The sequence below is a fragment of the Megalobrama amblycephala genome, linkage group LG1 (assembly GCF_018812025.1).
Source record: "Megalobrama amblycephala isolate DHTTF-2021 linkage group LG1, ASM1881202v1, whole genome shotgun sequence".
Taxonomy (NCBI): domain Eukaryota; kingdom Metazoa; phylum Chordata; class Actinopteri; order Cypriniformes; family Xenocyprididae; genus Megalobrama; species Megalobrama amblycephala.
Genome location: NC_063044.1, coordinates 41654505 through 41670863, shown reverse-complemented (window position 1 = coordinate 41670863; position 16359 = coordinate 41654505).

The window sequence follows — 16359 nt, the reverse complement described above, 5'->3', positions numbered from 1 at the left end:
GAAGTGAGATTTTTCAATGTGTAACTTACCTGATGGATACATTTCAGGTTCATGTTAAAGAAACTCTGTATGGAAATGATATTTCTGGGATCGCTGCATTCATCTTGATGATAAATGCTCTTATTTTTCCAAAAAGCCATGTTGTTTTCATAAATGTACTCTGTTACCTGATAATTTAGTGGGTTTTGAGAATATATTGAGCACTTGACTGGGAGAGAGAATGTCTTAATGTATAAATGAAAAGTCTTAGCCATTCAAAACCCAAATCTATGTTTCTCAATTGCCCTCATCTCAGATGGTGTTGTCACACATTTAAATATTATGCAAAGCACTGTTGCATGACCTGTTCATGCCTAAGACTACTCTTTAATATCACTGGATACTTATTTATTTGGCAATTTAACTCTGTGTTATGCTATATGCGTTTTTAAACCACACGACTCCAAGTCTCAGATGAAAAAGAGCATTACTTGAATAGCAAACAGTGATTAAATGAAACAGCCCATTGGATAATTTTAAGAAAACATTAATTACATTTGTGCCATGACATTTAAAGTAAACCCTCAGGATACAAAAACTGAGATAAGTAAATCTCATTGGCCTCACATTTAGAATTTATTTTCAGTTATTAATTGATTACAAACATTCAGGTCATAATGAACTTTGCGAGTTTACTTATTCCAGCAACAGAATTCATAGGTTAAAAAAGCAGAAATGTGGTTTACACAAATCTGGCTTGTTTGATAAGGCACAAAAATAACAGGGTGTAAGCACTGCTTTTGGATTCACATGGTTTTCGAATTCCTCCTCCATCCAGTCTGTTTGCCATGTCTCTGAACTATTTAACAACTTCGACAATCAATGCAGCCAATAAATCAATAAACACAGTCTTAATACACATCCCTTGCGGTGTATCGGCCCCTCCCTCTACACACCTCTCTGGCTTGTTGTATGTTCTCAGTGCTGAGCTGGTGTTGTTTTTTTTTTTTTTTTTTTTTTTTTTTTTCCGGGGGGAATGGCAGACCTGAGAGATGGTTACACAGAGCAATTGGTTCAATCAGAGTAAGCGCTGTGCTGCCCTTTTATATCTCCCTGACTGAACACTGAAGCCTGAACCACAATATCCCAGGTCACCCGTTCTGCTTTGAGCCTCAGCTGTGTATCTGTCCCCCTGGTGTTTGCTGAAAAGCGCTCTGATTTCAACTTTCTCTCTTCCATGTAACACACCTCCATTCATCGCTCAACGACGGATCTGTGGATTAAGACAGGTGGGAGCCGACTGGCTGCTTTTTCTTTATCTTTCGTTCTTTTTTTTAGTTAGCCGTGCTAACTTTAAATGGTGGTTTCCCAAACACTATGTCCTAACCAGACGCGATGCGGTAAACTGTATATGCTCACTTTCTCACAGCAACTGACATTTTGCTGCAGGAATTAATCCTGGAAAAGAGTTAGCATTTTTGTCCTTCTGGTTCCATCGTTCTAAAGTCAATGGGGTTTTATTAATTTTTTTATTATTTTTTTGGCTAAATGCCTGAAATAAGTCTGTTTAACACAAGCTCAAGACATTTTCACATTTAAGTAATAAATTAGACATACCCCACTTGTGATTTTGTCAAGCTTTTACTTGTCTTGAAAAAGGCGGTTGCTAACAAGTGGGACTGCAGATGTTGTCGGACATTAAACATCATCATGGTGGAGAGATAAAATCATCTACTCACTAGTCCACTTTTACAGCCTTGTGTTTAAACATCTTGCAAACTATTATAACACAAGCTTTTCAACTTGTGGATCATAGGTAAAGATTGAAAGAGTCATCGGTGTTGAAGACACGTTTATTCGTTTATAGTCTAACTAGCTTTTTAGTTCTGGGGATTGTATTTAGATTTCAAATTTGTGTTCATTGATAAAAATCATCATGATGAACAAACCATTGTTGGTCATAGAGCTCATTTTCTGCAATAGTTCTAAAGCCAGTGGAAAAATCCTATTGACTTTTTGTTGAGGGAACCAAAGTAGTGCTAACTTTTGGGTTGACCTACAAAATATCATCTCTGCAGCATCAAATAACTTATGAATGTCTAATTGACCCTTCGCCAGGGATTTGATTGACAGGCGATCTAACCAATCATAATGCCGAATCTGCCATTTTGTCCGACAAAGCAGTCAGGGGAGTTAGTAGATTAACATCGGTGGACTTGAACTTGAAAAATAGTGTTGTGTTTCCATGGTTGAAACAACATTCCTTCTAATGTTCATTCATGTTTATTTGATGCTATAAATGAACTAGTAGGAAGAGATGATCGGTTCACGAACCGTTTGAGCTGAGGCGCTACAGCGATCTGTCATGACACATTAAAGAGCCACAAAACGGTATTTATTGTTTAAATTTCTTTAAAAATTACAAAATTTTAAATTTGAGACTTTGTTTCATATTTAAAGTAACCTGCTCTGTCTTGTCTGTCGATGCGTTGTCAGTGTCCTCTTTGCTCCGCGATGTATTTTTCACAACATGATGTGTGGTGTGAAAGCGGCATGGCTTGTCGGACGTAGCAACAGTAACTAAAGGGGGCGGGTCTTTACGAACGGTCAATTGCATCACAGCGTGTATCGGTTTAGCTTTTTGCTGGAAATTTGCTGGTTAGGACATGGTGTAAACCTTTAGTTTCATAAGGAGAATTATCCACCAGAACGAGACTACAATCAACACACTGTGAAGAAAAAAAAACGAAGATATGAGTATTTGATGTGAAAATACTCAAGGTTTGAGTAAGCTGCAGCAGTGAATAGGTTCTTGCAGATATTTTGGAATGTACAGCTTCATGAATATTCTATGTATTTGCACACTGAGTAAGAAAACATTGATCTAGAAAAAAAAAATTCTGCTATGATGTAAATATCAGAAGTGTATAATGTACATATGCAGCTAAAATTCTTTTTCAAACAAAAAATAAAAGTGGAACAAAAGCCACCGAGGTCTCAGCCTCCTGTATGTGTGTGTGAGAGAGAACTGATGTGCCGCTGTTATGTACTGCCAATGCTTTTGCTGACTCAGTAAGCAAAAAGATAGAAAGAAGAGCTTTGAAGGCTCAGAAGTGCAGTGAGAAAAGAAACCCGAACCTCTGAGAGTCCAGGGGAAAAAAATTACACTTGAAAGGAATTAAATTTCAACTACGTTACAGTCTTTCATTTCTGTGCTCCGACAAGAGACATTTCTTTTGTGTCCTCTGAGATTATAAAAGAGGGATAATACAAATCCTACCCTCTTTTGACACTGTTATTCTAGTGCTAAACCCAAGGTTTTACATTTAAATCAGTCTCTGATTTTGTCAAATGTACAGAAAGTGGGCTTCAGTGCTGGCATCAAATATCCACTGTGTGAAATTACTAGTAATTAAAGTTCTCATAGCATGAATCATTGAGCATACATATACATTGATTTTTTTGTCCGAGAAATGATTTTACGTATTGTTTCCAAACTCTTTGACAGAATGCTAAGGTGTACTGGGTGGTTGCTTACTGACATGTCACAATACCAAGTCTCATATGGCTTGGATTAGGATTGAAAATTACCCCATGATTTACTCACTCTCAAGCCATCCTAGGTGTATTTGACTTTCTTTTTTCTGATGAAGACAATCAGAGTTTTATTAATAAATATCCTGACGCATCTGAGCTTTATAATGGCAGTGAACGGGACCAACGAGTATGAAGCTCAAGAAAGTGCATCCATCCGTCATAAACTCCACACAGCTCGGGGGGTTAATAAAAAATGCAATTTTTTCATATTTTAAAATGTTATTATAACGTTATTCTAACATTATTTTAACGTTATTTTAATGTTACCCTAATGTTATTCTAACGTTCCCTTAAAGTTATTCTAACGCTCGCCTAACATTATTATAACGTTCTAACGTTCCCCTAACGTTATGCTAACATTATTTTAACATTATTTTAACAATCTCCTAATGTTATTTTAACGTTCCCTTAATGTTATTCTAACGTTCCCCTAATGTTATTCTAATATTATTTTAACATTATTTTAACGTTCCCCTAATGTTATTTTAACGTTTGGAGGCTTATCATCAATGTTATAATAAACATTCTATATAAGTTATTTTTAGGTTATTGAAAGAACACTGCAACGTTCCGTGAACATTTTTTTTGGTTGCAAAAAAGAAAACTTGTTAGAATAACATTATTATAACATTAGGGGAACGTTAAAATAACGTTAAACTAATGTCCTGGCAACCAAAAATTGATAGCTGGGCCCAAGCAAAAAAAGAATGTTCCCAGAACATTATTATTTGATTAAAAAAAAAAAAAAAAAAAAAAAAAAAAACAGGAACCAAATACTAACATTAGGGAAATGTTCTTTTTTTTCTTATTCTAATGTTATTTTAACATACCTCTAACGTTATTCCATCGTTCCCCTGACGTTATTCTAACATTCCTATAACATTATTCTAATGTTCCAAGAACTCTCCTGTACATCAATAATCATCCAGCACACCTGCAGCCCGGTATAGGCCAGGGGATCCAACCTTTTTTTCCAGGAGACCCCTATTTTAACATTCAAAATCCTTACCTAACCCCATAAACAAAGCAGAGCTGCGCTTATAAACACTACGCCTTACACAGAGGGACAATGAAAAGAAAATGCCATCAAAACTTTTCTCAAGGCAGTCAGTTCCCTTCAGAGATACATTCACAGAATTCATTCATACTTTAATTCATATCATTTCCCTCAGAATTCTGTTGTAAAACCTCTCACTTCTTTTGCCATTTTTTTCAAACGAAACCTACACTTCTGTATCACCTACACAGGCAAATTGCTTGTCGCTGGAATCTTATTGCATTGTGTCTGGTTAGGACATGGTGTAACGCTTTGTTTAGTCCCTGTCTCTATGAAGCCCCTCCTTCTGAAAAGCTCAATGTGCTCTGATTGGTCAGCTGGTTCAGTGTGTTGTGATTGTGACAACTTTGCTGCCGTACCATGGGTGCAACTGGCACAATGATATTACGCAGCACCTGAAAATAGTCCCCAGCTAGGTAACTTCCAACGTGACCAGCACTAAGTTTGTGTAGTTGCAGAGTTGTAGCCAGCACTGGCTGGATTTACCTGTGTGCGATTAGTTATGGTTATGTGAGTTGTAAAGGGCTGTGATAGTAAGTCGAAGGTGTACTCTACCATCATGTTTCATCGAATTCCAATGAAAAACAAGGAACGAACGAATCAATGGCTGACTGCTCTGAACATAGATCTCAAAACACTGGTACAATCAATCAAGAAATGGCGTGTTTCCTCAAAGCATTTTGGACCAGATGACTATTTGGAAAACATGGACAGTGTTACCTGTACCATGGTACGGCATCTAAAGGAAACGGCCATCCCAATAATCTTCAGAGTACAGACAGGACCAAGTGTATTATCACCCATGGCTGTAAGTGTAACATTATTATTTTTAGTTAGCTTGAATGACCAGATTGAAAAAGCACTGCTGTTGTCGTTAGCTACCTGTGAAATTCCGGTTCAAATAGATACGGTTCAGGATCTGCACAAGTAAATATCTTCTGAATTGTCTCTCACAATTGTCTCCATGGTTGCAAGGCACGCTCCCTGTGCAAGCAGGTGGTCACGTTGGTTATTTTGATGGAAGTTAACTTATTTTCAGGCGCTGCGTAATATCATTGCGTCTACTGCACCCATGTAGGGCTGGGCGATATATCGCATACAATTGTCACGCGCATTTCGTCAGTAAAGCCGGTTCCCTGATTACCGCTAAATCGCCATCACCTGCTTTCAAATGGAGCGCCATTTAATAGACAGAACCATAGTTCAATGACAAGCTACGCAATATCGCGTTCATTATCGAAGGTGATTCATCTGCGATAATGAACGCGATATTGCGTAGCTTGTCCGTGAACTACGGTTCTGTCTATTAAATGGCGCTCCATTTGAAAGCAGGTGATGGCGATTTCACGGTAATCAGGGAACCGGCTTTACTGACGAAATGCGCGTGACAATTGCATGCGATATATCGCCCAGCCCTACATGGTACGGCAGCAAAGTCCCTTGATTATTACGCCGGAATGAGAGTATAGTTCCTAGCCATATCGGCCTAGAAAATTGCAACTTTTCATTTTCCGTCGGTCTTAGTACACGATGTAACTACAGAAGAGTCAAGTTTTAAATAGGAAAAATATCGAAACCGTTTGGTCATTTTTGAGCGAGATGCTAACGGTCTAATCAGATTCAATGAACTATGCTAAGCTGAAGCTAAAAGTGCTACCGCAATTCTAGGGGAGTTGGAAAATGAGCCTATTTCAAAAATAGTGGCATGTTCCTTTAAGCGTATAATCAGAATATTATACTCAAAATTACTATTTTCAACAATTAAATCATTTCAAGTGTTGTGTATTTTTTGCTGGACAGGTAAGGAAATTATTGCATAGAACGTTCTCTAAAACTCACTAGTATCAGTGTAATTTACATAAAACTCAGAGAAAATCATGCACTGCATCTAACACCAATGTGGTATCATTAACAAAAGGACAATGATGTTAATGCTAGCTAAACAACTACTAAATGCACTTTTAATAACAAGATTAACAGAAAATGGAGTTTTCTTTAATCCTAAACTGAGATTTTTTTTTTTTTTTTTTTTTTTTTTAAACCTACAGACCTAATTTTAGCCTTTGGTTTGAACTGTTTCTTCTGCTCAACTCCTCAGGTATGCAGGGCTTGTTTTCAGAGAAATACCTCTTTGATACACCCTACCAGAGATCTGTTGCATGAAAGACATGCAAAGCTGTCCTCGAATTGCCTGTCCCTATGGGGGGTTTATGGCGTGTGGTTCTGAGACGGACTGATCTCTGCTAGACTACAGGCGGAGTCATTCACTCCTATCAGAACCACTGCAGTTGGCCTGTTATCACAAGCTGAAAAAAAATAATTGCTTTGTGTTGCACCGGTAAAGCAAAGACAATCAATCTGCATAATTTCCGGTTGGCGGCATTTACATTGCAGTGTAATAAAGTGATGCTTTATCATATAGTTTTTTTTTTTTTTTTTTTTTGTGAAAACTCAGATTCACTGATGTAGATGTGCTGTAATGTGATTTCTGACAAAAAAAAAAAAAAAAAAAAAAAAAATAAAAAAACACTACAAATAAAGAATAAAATTGGATTAGGTGTTGTCAATCTGACAACACCTATAGGCATAACATGCAACCTATAAAATGCTAGTTTCGTGCAGTGTTTTACTGTAAACATCAGTATGACTAAGAAAAGACAACATGTTGTAGTTACAGCACGGTTTATAGGTTTGTGCTGAGCTACAATGCCTCGAATTCCCCCTCAGGCCATCTAGACAGTGATGTCTAAAAAAATGCATCATCTCTCTAATCAATACCTCCAAAATGATCTTGGCTGTGGAGGTGTCTAGTTTTTCTATCCATCATTATTGGTAATAGTCTCATTAATAGAGTGTTGATTCATTTTCTGCCGAGTGGATATTAACCTTTTGCCAGTAAACATTCATTATGTTTGTGAGAGGTGTGTTCTATTAGAGTGTGACGCTAGAATACCAAATGACGCTTGGGAGGATTTCACACTACAGCCCCAAGAAACATTCAGACAGAGAGCTTCCCTTGTTAAAGACCTTCATTTTGCAGCACATTGCAGCAATACAGCAGAAATTGATTCAGTTGCTTTTGCCCCTGGAACATTTTGTATCAACTTATTTAAAAATGCATTTTCTGCAGAAAAGTGCAATTAAATGAGACAAATTAAGCTATAGGAATATAGTACTGTGGCTAGAAGCACACAAGGCCCAGACAAATTGATACAAGATGCTCAAGCAAGAGACACGGTTTCACATCTGATGTGTGTTATGTCCTGATTTTGTCATTCTTGTCAACTGTCAACTTTTTCTATCAAAAAAAAAAAAAAAAAGCCTATAAAACACACATACACACACTACAAGAAGTAATGTTTACTTTTGAAATAAATTGTTATAAAAAAAATTAGAATTATTTTGTGGGGTTGATTGTAAATACGTAAGCTTTACCAGAAATGTTTTTCTTATGTTCCCTGTTAGTGTATAATTAACCTTTACAAAACTACATTTTGACCCAGTATACAATGTTGCTATACATTAAACATGATCCTGAATTCTGTTGCTTGTGTGAACATTTACATTCCTTCTTCGAACTGCAACTGCAGATCCATATATGGAAAAATATTACTCCTAAAACATAATATATTTATTTCAAGCATGAACATAATTTAAATGTGGTCAAACTGCTTTCATATAGAAAATAAAAGAACCCTTCTCATACAGAGACATCGATTTCAGTACAAAAAGCATATTCAAATCAAGGACACTCAGCAGCACAATACTTAATTCACATGGTTCAGAGAGGCATAAGAGAATGTTTTGCTCCATTCCTGATCATTTTTATCTCTTTTGGATTGCTGATTTGCCAGGCTTTAAAGCACTGAAAAAAATGATTTTTTTGATGCTGTTCACTTTATTTAAACAACTTATTTTGATTCAACACCATTGTATCAAATTCAATTGCTTCATGTTAAATTAAGTTAAAACAATTACTTTTTGACTTAACTTGATGTTTTTATATTAAAATAACATGTTCCAATCAAGTAAACACAACCAGGACTCAATCATACAGGATTTTCACTTCCCATCATGCTTTGCAAAGGGGCTGAACTAGGAGTGTAAATGTTGAAATAAAGTGTTATTTTAAGCAGTTTTTAGGAAGATGAGAAAATGGAAAGACTTTTTTAATGTTTATTGTTCTATTATGTTGGTATTTAAAAGTTTCTGTTAACCCTTAAATGCATACCTCGGGTCTTTAGTGACCCGGGACGTCATTCACTACTCTCCTCCTCGTTCATTTTTTAAAGGCAGACATCAACCTTCTTGGTATTCCTCAATCAATTCATTATAAAGAATATAACAAGAAAAAAATCATAAAATTATAAAAGAATGCCTGTTTTTGTATTCATTTTGTGTAAAAATTGTATAGGGTCGCTAACGACCCATGGTGTGTATCAGTGTACGTATATTTTTTCTGCACAACAATAATTGAATCTTAGATGACAGAATAAGTGCAATTCACCTTTATTCCACAAGGTGGCAATGTCTGATACACAATGCTGAAGTGACGACTCATTCAGACAGAAAAGGAAAGAATAAGAAAAACATGAAATGGCTCAGCGATTTACTGCAGAGCAAGTACTGAATGCAATCAAATATGACTGTAACTGTCACTGGATGGATCTGGTGAAGCTGTTAGCGATCGAAATATTGATTTTGAAGATGTTGAAAATTATATAGTTTTGAGAATACGTTTGAGATAGCGAATGGGCTCATATTCGTGAACTCAAACATAAAACTAGCCCATTATTTGCTGAATTTACTGGGAAATGAGCTCTGACGAGGACAGTGATGATGGCATAAAACATCTGCTCAAACTGAGCCCTTTCAAGCTCCAACCAAAATAACAAAATATGCTTTAATTTATTCTTCTGTAATTGTTACTCTAATATCAGAGGAGTTTTATATTATTGCGACAGGTAGAGATCCTTCCGTGTTAGATATAGATCCGGGTCGATAAAGACCCGAATATGTAAGAATGATTGGCGAAACAGTCATGCATTTAAGGGTTAATTAATAGTTTTAGGGTTACCATTGTGGTGAATTTTTGCACTTGTGCTTGGGTTGAGGACCTGTTAACAAACTTTCAAATTACTTTAATAAGAAAGTAATCACTGTGCTCTGGGTTGCATTTCCCAAAAGCATTGCCACCAATGGTCTCATGATCAATTTAGTCTACCAATGTTTTAAGGCAATTTAGGATGAATCCAGTATCACATCTAGATCACAAGAACATCACAAAATTAAACAAGAAGAATTAATTGTAAAAATCAATGTATATGAAAACAATTTATTGATTGATTGATTTTATTTATTTTATTTTAAATGAACACAACTGATTCTAGTTAATTTAACATGGTTGATTCTATTGGACTTTACTTGTCTCAATCATGTGGAACCACTGTCCATGATTGAATTGATTAAGTTGGACATAACTATTTTACGTAGATTCTTCCTTAGTCAGTTGTTTTGTCACAACTCAAGGATTTTGCATAGAGTAAAAATAAACCTTCTGTTAATAAAAACTAAGTTGGTTGTGTAGAAACACTGTCCATAATTGACTTGAGTTAGTTTAAAGTGTCATTTTTTGAGTGTATGGTAAAAAGGTTTTAATTTATTAACACTCAAAAGCTATTCTTTGAATTAATGTAATTAAATCATGGAAAGGATTTCCGTGTGATTAAATGGCTTTCTTTCAGCATTAAGCACTATTGTTAGGCTAACTTAAATTGCATAGATTGGATCAACTTAAGTAAATGAGTTGGTCCAAAACATTGCAAATTAGTTGGGCTGACACTATTAAATTAAGCTGTGCCCAAACATAGTAAATAAGTTGAATCAACCTTAATAAATTAAGTTGACCCAACGTAAGTACATTAAATTGGAATAACAGAATTGCATAATGCTGAAATAAAGCAACTTAATCATGTGGAAATCTTTTCCATGATTTTTTTATGTTCGTTCAATAAGTTATTTTTTTGAGTGAGGGTTAGTTCACCCAAAAATGAAAATTATGTCATTTATTACTCACCCTCATGTTGTAAGACCTTCGTTCATCTTCAGAACACAAATTAAGATATTTTTGATAAAATCCGATGGTTCAGTGAGGCCTGCATTGACAGCAAGACAATTAACACTTTCAATGCCTAGAAGGCATTGAGCTAATAAAGACATATTTAAAACAGTTCATGTGACTGCAGTGGTTCAACCTTACTGTTATGAAGTAAAGAGAATAGTTTTTGTGCACAAAAAACAAACAAAATAATGACTTTATTCAACAATATCTAGTGATGGGCAATTTCAAAACACTGCTTCATGAAGCTTCTAAGCTAGTAAAGTAGCTTTCTGGTCATATGAAAGTGTTGATTATCTTGCTGTCAATGGAGGCCTCACTGAGCCATCGGATTTCATCAAAAATATCTTAATTTGTGTTCTGAAGATGAACGAAGGTCTTACAGGTGTGGAACGACATGAGGATGAGTAATTAATGGCAGAATTTTAATTTTTGGGTGAACTAAACCTTTAATGGGTCCCAATTTGCGTTATGGTTGCTTCCACACCCATAACAAGTATTTTTTTCTTGTTATATTCATTTATCTTGTTTATCCAAATATGAAACACAAATACATATGAGAACTATTTTTATTACTGCTGTTGAATATGAAAATATTGACAAAACCATAGCAATGAGATGTGCTACCTATCAACATTGTCCACTCTGCTTTCCAGTCATGCTCATTGTTCCTTTCATTTTAAATATAGAAACGAGATAAATTTAGGTGTGTATGCTCTATAAACACTTCAGGCAAGACAGTGCTTTATGTGTTATGAGGAGTGATTGTATGATACTCTGTCGTTGCTTTGCCTTGTGGGCGAAGCTTTTTACACATTCAAATAAGCGCACAAAAGTGACACCTTTATGTGTAATTTTAAGCATAGCCATTATTCCCTTGTGCATTAGAAGCATCTGCTATAATGCAGCTTTTCTCAGGTCAGTCAGCCTGAGCTCTAAATGAAACTAAACAAGTGTGGATAATGCCTTTTAAATGATTTTAGAAGCCTTAATTATTAAATAGCATCCAGCTCTGTTGTTCTATGTGTAGCTTGAAATGAAGACTGATATCGGAAATGTTAGATGCAGTTAACTTCCACTTTCAATTGCCTGAAGTATTACTTTAATATTTAACCAGTTGCTTTTTCTGCCTTTATGTTTACAGCCATGGTGTAATGTTCTTAAAAGTTTTCCTAGGCCCATTTAATTACTAATTTATTATTCATTCATTCATTCATTTGTTTGTTTTATTTATAGTATTTATAGTTCTGCATTTCATTTTGCTGTGGATTATAATAGTTAAAGAGTATAACTGGCAAAAATATATATGCTGTGCGTTTGTCATGTTATGTTGTTTTATATTTTATGTTGTTTGAAGTAATGTTCTGTAAAGTTATGTTGTGTAAGGTTGTTTTGTTATGTTTTGTGATATGTTTTTATGTGAAGTTATGTTCTGTAAAGTTGTTTTATGGTATAATTTGTTTTATGGTTAAGTCTGTAAAGTTGCTATGTTATGTTATGTTATGTTATGTTATGTTATGTTATGTTATGTTATGTTATGTTATGTTATGTTATGTTATGTTATGTTATGTTATGTTATGTTATGTAAAGGTATTTTTATGGTATGTATTTTTTGTTATGTTTTGTGATATGTTTTTATGTGAAGTTATGTTCTGTAAAGTTGTTTTATGGTATAATTTGTTTTATGGTTAAGTCTGTAAAGTTGTTATGTTATGTTATGTTATGTTATGTTATGTTATGTTATGTTATGTTATGTTATGTTATGTTATGTTATGTAAAGGTATTTTTATGGTAAGTTGTTTTGTTTTGTTATGTTTTGTGTTATGAGGTTATGTTTTGTAAAGTTTATATAGATGCGTTATGTGAAGTTTTGTTCTGTAACATTATGGTTATGGTATGTAAAGTTGTTTTGTTATGTGATGTTTTATGTTATGTTTGTAATGTTATGGTATGTAAAGTTGTTTTATGTTTTGTGTTTTATGTTATGTATGACATTATGTTCTGTAAAGTTGTTTATGTTTTATGTTATTGTTATGTGAAGTTGTGTTCTTCAAGTTGTTCTTGAAGTTTATTTGTTTTAAATCTATAATATAAAATGCCCAATTTTAAAAGCATGTGAAACAAAGTTAATTAGAGAAAAGCACACATCGCTGATTCTGTTCACAGCTGTACAGTTTGAGAAATGAACTCTCAGAAGGGTCTGGTACAAGAGAGTCCAGTCATGGTAGAAGTTTCTTTATGCAAATATATTCCACCTCAGGAGCAGAGACTTTCCCACCCTGATTAAATAGGCAAGAAATCCACAGCAGCCATGATTCCTCCGAACACGGCAGAGGTCTTTGCCAATGGGCTGTGTATTTCTGTTGCATCTTGCCCTGGCAACACATAAATGATGCAAGACAAAGAGACGCCAGATCTGATTGGTATGTATGCCTGCACCCAAAGGAGGAATTTTAATAAGTTGTTGAATAGAGATTTACATGCTCTAGTATAACACAGTCTCTGTTTTGTTTCAGTTCGTTTGAGATGCAAGATGAGTGGAAACTTTCATTCTTATGAATAAAATAGTTCTCAGTCTTGATTCTAGGTATAAATTCTTTTCATTTTCTTTTCATATTTTCCATTATTATTATTAACATTTTATCCAGCAGATTGTATCTTGAATGTCCTTGAGTCTCTAAAGACATTTAATGAGGTGGTATATTGATTTTGTCTGTGTGGAGGCATGAACACATACTGTAGTACTGTAGGTGCAACGATAAAAAGCTCATGGATTTTAGCTATAAAGTTTGGTTATTTTGTTACCAGAGATTTCTTAAAACATAACTGTTGTTGGCAATTTAACAATATTTTCTACTTTACATCCAAGCTGTAAGATCTTACCCTGTTACAGTAATGAACCTGTGAGGGATTATTTCACTGCCAAGACTGTCTGTTATTAGTCTGAGATATGTTGATGTATGCAACAAATATATCTGTAGGGTTATGAGGATTTGTCATAGTACAAATTGTCTTGAAAAACAGAAGACTGAAAACAAGCTTAAACCCAAAACACTAGACATACCAAACTAACTCCACTGCTATATATATATATATATATATATATATATATACATACACACACACACACACACACACACACACACACACACACACACACACACACAATATCTATTACAATAACAACCACATTAAAGCTCTGCCGGAAATAAAGAAATAAGAGACTTCCTAACTAAAGAATATACGGTATAATATTCATTCACATTAGCTATTGCACAAGCGCCACTCTTAACCACAATCTTAACCCCAAAACATAAACTCTTCTCATTCTCATTGTAAAGGAACATTTATCACTGTAAACCCTAACGCTCAAAATAATTAATTGGTTTGAGTAGAGCCAACTCAAATGAAACAAATTAGTTCAATCAACTTGACTTTTATGAGTATAGAACTTTCTTTTTCTATTGAGTTCACAAAACTGACACGTTTTAAGCAATCTTTCATTGTTTTGAGTTTTATGAACTTTTTCTTTTTAGACAAACTTTCTGTTTCCCAGCATGCTTTGCCATGACACTCAAAATGGAGAGTAAATGCTAAAATTAAAATCATATAATGTCTTTGGTGCAAGATTAATGTGAAGTGGGAAATTTTGTAAAGGGTAACACTTTACAATAAAATTCATTAGTTAAACATAAGTTAATGTATTAACTAAAATGAACTAACCATGAGCAATACATTTGTTACTGTATTTACTCATCTTCGTTAACGTTAGTTAATGAAAATACAGTTGTTCATTGTTTGTTCACAGTGCATTAACTAATGTTAACAAGATTTTAATAATGTATTAACAAGTTTGTTTGCCCATATAATCTTTAGGGTATTAGGTTAGCTAATTTGGCTTGCTGTCCACTGAGGAGGAGCTCGATGAAGCATCGAGCAACTCGAGCTCTGATACACCCCCCAGTGAATAAATATAGGATATGATTACATAGGGCAAGGTACCTGAGATGAAGGTGGTGTTTGGGGAGGTGGAGGGATGCTGAAACAGCTGAGACTGAAGAGAGGTAAGCAGCTGCTTATATACTCTGGCTGTTGACTGGAAGATTAGATGGGCTCGCTCCTCCTAAAATTACGTTTAGGAACTTCACTTAGTAAATGTTGAAATTAACATTAACAAAGATTAATAAATGCTGTAGAAGTGCAGTTCATTAATAGTTCATGTAAACTAATGTAGTTAACTAATGAACCTTATTGTAAAGTGTTACCGTTTAAAGTTATATGCTAGTTTAGAAGAGTTTCTGTTATGTTAGTTGAGTGGAGCATGTGCTTAGCTTGAGAACAGATCTATATTATATGTTTTATATTGCTGTACTCGTTCAGCAAGTGCTATGCTATGCAAATGCTATCAAAGCATTGAGTCACCAGTTAACAAGGTAGCATTTATTGAATTAGCTAGTTAAAGCTAGCCAAGTTTCCATTACTAAAAATATTTAAGGTGAGATTACATGATCATTTTAAGTTAAATGTATGAATTAGCTTACTCAAATATTTCAAGTTAAGAGCATAAAAATCTGCAAGTTCTACTTACTTAAACTTTAAATTTCTTAACTTAAAAAAAAAAAAAATGATGTAAAATGTTTGACATTTACTCTCACCATCCAATCCAACACAAAACATGCTGGGAACTAAACAAAAGTTGATGAATTTAAGTTGTACCACAATTTTAAGGATTGCACTGAATTAGCACATTTGAATAAATGCAAATAAAATTTTTTTTTAAAAAAAAAATCAATTTTGTGTGGTTTGGTTGGGCTCTTGTGTCCAGCAACCAAGCCCATTGTGAGCAATGAATACAATCAAATCCAAAAGCAATAGCAAACTTACCGAATCGGTGTCATGAGAGGTTATGAGTATTCATTTGTTATGATTTTACAACTTCAAGTTTGCTGTTTTGTGAGCTAGTCTCTTGGTCCTTGAGCTATAAAATATAACATATTATCTCGGTTAGATTGTCATAATCTGATTTTTTCTTTTAGTGTTTGAGGACATAATGTTTTTTCAGAGCTACACATTACTGCTATTCTCTCAATTACTATAATGTTTCGGATTCACACCCGCCTCAGGGTGGGAGTTTGCAGCTGCTGTCAGGATGTGTCTAAGTCTGTTTGTTTTGAACAAACAGATGTCTCTCAAAAGGAATATGAGATGCATTCACTTGGAAAAAAGGGAGTCTAGCAAAAGAATTGTTGTCTGCTGTGTTTCGAGACCTCTATGTTATATTCATGAATTCAGAGAATTCCTACATCGTATATGGATGGTGTAGAAGAGTGCTTATCACTTAATTGCATGGAAAACAGTCAACAGAGGAAATCACTAGAGATTGTGGGTTTGACATGCAGAAACAGAAATCCTAAAATCTATTCGAATGTCTTCTATTAAAAACAAGAGCAAGGCATCAGAATGTGTACTCAGATTCTGAAGTTTCAAAAAACCTTGAGCAAACCTTAGGGGTGCATAAAAGTTTTATGACCACATAGTAACAGAAAAATAGCAATAATAAAACTCTCTCCCTGTATCTCTTTCTCTCTTTGTGTGTGATTTTCCAGTA